A 6,000-nucleotide genomic window follows, 5' to 3' on the forward strand; every position below is an offset into this window, starting at 1 on the left:
ATCGAATTTCTCGGTCGTGATTGGCTCCTCTGCGCAAGCTACGAGAATGAGCCAGTCGCATCGATAATTTCGATCCGGATCGGGTGTGATCGCGATCGAGAGTGGTCGTGTGACACCGGTTTTACACATGGCTCCCACATAGGGAACACTTTAAGTTCAATGCTACTGAGTGAAGAGCAAGTGCATATATATGCCAGTGGTGGTATGTGGGCAAGTCTCTCTGATGAAGCCAATACTTGTGCATTCAATAAATTTCAATTACCAGCGTAGTGCATCAATGTGTCTACTTCGACAAAATGGAGCACCAGTGCAGATATCTGAGCATACCTGTCCAGGGCAGCAAGTGTGTCTACATTGAAACCACTACCAGCATGTGCGGCAGTTCTATTTCCAGCAGCGGGAATGCACAATAATCAGTAGGGTGCTCTCAAGCTGTTTATCTATGAAGCTCTGCCTGGACTGTGTGCCAAATATTTTTGGACGTGAAAGTGGGGGTGAATTGGTAAACATCAGTGGAACTGTGCGTGGACTTTGTGGCAAATGTTTTTGGATGTGAAAGTGTGAGTGAACTGGCAAAGAATTTGCTCTGGGCTACATGTGTTAAACGTTTTTCTCATTCAGAGTGCTTTTTTTAACTTTAGCAGACTGGAGATGTGCGCAAAGTGTGACATGTCAGTGTGCTAATTAATGTATTTGCTGGTTTGCAAATTATTCGTTGCAACTTTGTTTTTGCCAGAGAGGTACAACTATGCCTCTTATAAAGGGCTTTTTAGATAAAACACATACTATTTATTATGACCATTGCTTCCTTTGTTACACAAATGCAGCTTCCAGTGCATTCCAGTTTATTTCCATGTTTATGTAAGTTTCTAATATGAGGCTTGCATATTCATTTCTCACGTTCTGGAGTGGCAAAATGCAGCATTACTGTCTCATCGTTCGCTGTACTACAGTAGTGTTCACTTGTTACACTGAATCCCCCGTTTAAGTATTCTCTACTACTTTCACTTTTTGCTTTTTTGTTGTATGGTTATTTTTTCTCGCCATTACCTTCTTTGATATATCCTAAAGGCAATATTTCCAATTTTGCATTGTTCCCATTTCTTTTATTTCTGTCACAAGAATGGTATGCGGTGGTATTTCTTTTTGTGCTCTTTTCAAGCTTCTAGCTGATAGGTAACATTACTTGGAGGCAGTTACCATCCGATTCATACTCTTGCATTTTTCAGTCTACTTCTTCCATTTGCTCCGATGTCACTTCTGCATAACTCTAGTCCATCTAATAGCACGTGCACTTTACTATGATAAATTCGACACTTTAGTACACTCCAGGTTTTTCTGTTCATTTTTGTATGTGTACTTGGAATTTTGTTTATGTGCTAGTGAATGTTCACTTTCGAGTTCATTACGAATCCTTTCTGCGACTTTTGTCATTGTTGATGTACCTTTACTTCTATTTGCATTTCTCACACAGTTTGTTCGAACCTTGCATAAGCATTACATTTTAATAAAGTGTTTTTGCTTTGTCACAATGTTCTCATTTCATGCACTCTTGGCATGAAGGGCTTGGTCTGGCCACCTGCCAAGACGTGGCCATTTGTTCTTTGCAGGATGTCATTCCCATTGTGGTTGTAAGCATCGTAGCTTACTAAAGGCGGTATTAAGGATTTATTGGAGATCGTTGTTCGAAACGCCCGATCAGTTTCACCTCACGCGATTGGCCTAGGCCGTGCCAACGGGTGCGGCTGACGACGTCTGCGCGGCGTAGGCCAGTCGCGTGAGGCGAAACTAAACGCGTGTTTTGAACAACGATGTCTGATCGCGCCCGTCACCCGCGAAAATTAGCTTCAGATGATCGTAAACCTTTCAAGACCGCTTCTAGACCAGCTTTTTGATAACGTTCTAAAAACGTTTAGAAATTGGTTACGAATAGTTTTGCCAAAGGGATTACTTGTGTCTTTCCCAATCCTATTTCTAGACCAGCTTTTCGAATACGTCTTGCAGACCTGTTCTAGATCGTCTCAAGAAAGTAATTAAGCCGGACATTAGCAGAGATATACGACGTTTTCCCGCCGAAGTTCTCTCATTCGTGTCTTCTTTAACCCGTTTTTATCGTCTTGGATAAACGCTACGAAAACGTTACGTATCTCTTTTGTGCTACCTGGGATATCGGCGTCACCCATTGGCATTCCTACAGCGTCCTTACGTGTGGCGTGAATATGCAGACTCTGAAGATCCTGGCAATCATTCAAGATGCGCTGCAAGAAGTCGGTCGTAAGCGGCGTCGCTACAACTTCGACGTACATGTACTCTAGGTTTAGCGTCTGCGGCTGGCATTGCGTGCTCGTGCCCGCCACAGCGTCTTTCTCTAGCCACGACTAATAGTGGGAGTCCTCGTAGAGAGACCACTCTAGCTTCTTCAGCTTCGTGAGCCTTTGTGACAGTATTCGAAAAAGCACCGGAGGCTCAACGATGCAGTTCAGAACGCACAGCTTCACGAAGTTCTCACACCAGGCGACAAATGCTAGAAGAACCTCGGAGGCCAGCGTCAGGCAGTTGGTGAACCTCAGTTGCCGGACGTCCTTCATGTTTACCTTTTCGCAGTATGCATTAAGCGTCCACTCATCCGTGTCGGAAGTAAACGCTACCGTCTCGACGACCCGCTCGCAGTCGGCGACTCCTTTCAGCTCAGTTGCTGCCTTGGTGAGAGCGAGGCGTGAGGCGCCGTCCAGGAGTTCGAATATCGATTCCCACGCGGCACGCGGGACTCCACTGATTAGCTCAGCATCGGCGTATGGTTGTGGCATAGTGAATCACTTCGTTCACTACCTTGATGGTTGCCTTGGCTCGGGTGTGGGATTTTTTGGTATTCTTGACAGGCCTGGTGAAACACGTTTTGAAAGAACCGCAACGGGGGGCGGTGTCATGTGCTCCACATGAAGTTTTATTTCCAGTTGCTAGCCTTTCGTTTGCAAGAAAACACTTCCCTAGAAGACGAGGCTTGTAAGGTGAAATAATATATTTTAGAATCACTGCCGACTTGCTACGGACGATAGAAAATGTGAATGGATCGGGTGCTTATGGTGCCTTAGGTGAATCATCGCCAAGCTAATTGATTAGGAACTCTGCTGCCGTTAATATGCGCACACGATTCGTTAGGCTCACGGACGCCACAATAACTGAACAATGTCACAATATAGACGCACTAGGCGCTCATAATTAGCGCTTCTGGTTAGTTTAGAGGAAGAAAATGCTGATTTCACGATTAATTGACATTCAACAGTAACCAGAGCCTATGGAGAACTTGCACTGATGCGGAAGCCATGGGCCCTGCAACATTTGACCACGGTATTTCTCAGCGTAAGTAGCGAACACAAGCCACGTAAACCCAATAGCGTAGGCAGCGTAAGTAGTGAGAACAACTTTATGTAAGTAAAACATTTACGTTCGCTTTCAAGTGAAATTGTAAGTACTTTTTTTAAATGATGCTATAACATCGTTGACATGAACCAACTTCCTATACAGAAGAAATGTCCTTATGTGGAAATGGTGTAACCGTGCGTGCGAGCGCATCTTCTGTTGCTCAGGGGTTTTGAGGGATCAGTTCGTCTCACTCCCATACCCGAGGATATAACCCCTCTAATCCAGTAAATTAAGCCTTGGTTTCACGGCAAGAGCAATGAAAAGTATGGAGAGGATATTAGCAGCGCATCTTGCCTCCCCCCCCTCCCCCCACTTCTATATACACTTCCAGGACCGCTGACCGGTATAATGTTGTTGCTTTTTCTCAGTGACTTGGCGCTACCCACTCTGGGGTATCAGCCATGAATCGAGCGGTGCAAGGGTTAAAAAAAATACGAATATTAATTTTCAGGAATATGGGGGCCCTATAGCGTAAAACTATTCCAATATGTTTCTATTCCAATCTCCTGACGTCAAATTTGCGTAACCACCAACGCAAGTACCGGGCGGTCACCAGCAGGGTTGTCTGAACAGACCAATCAAACGCTCTCCTCGTTCATAGGAGGTCACTTTTGTTTCCTTAAAAAACGAATAACATTGCCTACACTGAGCGGCTTGTCATATCTAATTGGCTGACAAGAGGCGAGGAGAACGTTCTAGTGGAGAGGGATTCGATGGGGCCGAGCCACTGCACTTAGCTTGCGGTGGCTGGTCGAAAATCGCGGTGGCATGCAACGGAAGCTCAAGAATGACGCTAAAACGGGCCCTCAGCAAAGAAGAGTTGGCAGAATGAGGGGGTAAACGTGCCGAAAGTGCTCGAAAACGTTACACGGCCACGCAAGAAGGTTTATTATACGCAAATACACCCATGCTCTCCGGCAGGTGCGAGTAGCCAGCGTCTGAGCGATCGGCGGCAGCCATCTTCTATTCCTTTCGGAACGGGTCAGCCTGCGGCTATTCCGAAGAAAATTCAGTGTTGTTCGGCATATTAATGCATCTTTATCGCGTACACGTCACGTTGCCGCGGTGAGTTCTTGCGGTTTTGTGACGTCGCGTGACAGGCAGGTGAAGTGGGTGCAGCCCGAAAACTTTTTAGCAATAGCCGAGGCCTAATGGCAAAAAGGGGTCGAATCAGAAATAACTATTTTTGTTTTGTTCGGTCAAATTATGCATAATCAGTGTGTATACGTCATATCAGATGGGGAGCTATCGCGGGTTTCGTGACGTCGCGTGACAGACAGGTGAAGTGGGGGTGGTGCAAAAAAGTTTTTGACCAATCGTGGAGGGCTGATAGCAGAACTGGAATAGAAAGTTTGGAATAGTTTTACGTTATAGCGCCCCTAATCAGCAGATATAGGTAGAAGCCATAAAGTGCCATGGCACACCTACCAGGTAATGAGTAATAAAACTGAAGGGTATAGTTATTTAAGCGAGTTATTACATCTTGATTTCCCGTGCGTAGTGCTCGACAAACAAAGACAATACAAAGCGAAGAGGAGACAAAGCTCAGAGCGGTTCATGTGTCCCATCTTCTCCTTTTATTGGCTTTGCTCATTGTGAGCTATAGGCATATATGAAGTCGAGATATGCCAGCTCATGCCTGTTATCATAACAACGAATCCTTAAACTCCGACAATCCAATGACGGTGCCCCCCAAAAAGTATATATTGACGACAACTACAAACATCGCATAGGTGACAATATATTTTTACAAAATAGAAAAAATTGAAGATCTCGTGGTAATTAAGCCGAAGTGGCGTACGAGTTTCAGCAGATCCCTACGGCATAAAGCAACTCAGAAATGTCCGCGTCAACGGAGAGCTGCGTCATCCGTCGAATTCTCTGGAGGCGCGTCATCGGAAAAATTGCCCGAGGGCAGCCAGGATTCCAGCTCGGCGATTGCAGAGCCGATTTCATGGAAGCCTATAACATCCGAACGAAAAGCCCGGACGTCCTCGTACTGCTTGAAAAGTATCTCCGAAAACTGCTCCGCCACAGTCAGAATGGCGGCGGAGTCCTCGCGGAACTGCAACTGCCCGCACGTATGTTGAAGGTCTCGTGGTGCTCGACGTGGGACAGGGCAGCGCGTCGAAGGCGATGACGGCGGGGTTCTCGAATCCACGCGCGGAGCCAGCCACGCAAAAGCGGTGGGTGCACTCGAAGCGAGACGCGTCGCCCTTGCGCCAAGCCCCACCGCTGGAACAGGGGCTAGGACTGCGAGGTGCCCGTGCGATGGTCAGACGGTGGGCGGAGGATTCGACAACGCGGCGCTGGTGTGGAGATCGCCCGGGATGACACGCTGTACCGGCTGCGAGCTCGTTCCGCCTCCTGTGAACCGTCGTCTTGGTTGCTGAAGCTGGAGTGAGAAGCCACGCCGAGATTGCACCAGCAGATCCGCAACCAGAATTTCTTGGGTTGACTCCTTGGTGGTGCTTTCCGCTGAAACATTAAGATTTTTGCAATAAATCGGAATATTTGCATCACTGTGCCTAAAAAGCTCGTCACAGTTTGTTTGTCCTCATCTATAATATTTTTCTT

This window comes from Dermacentor andersoni, chromosome 1 (assembly GCF_023375885.2).
Source record: "Dermacentor andersoni chromosome 1, qqDerAnde1_hic_scaffold, whole genome shotgun sequence".
In the NCBI taxonomy this organism is placed as follows: Eukaryota; Metazoa; Arthropoda; class Arachnida; order Ixodida; family Ixodidae; genus Dermacentor; species Dermacentor andersoni.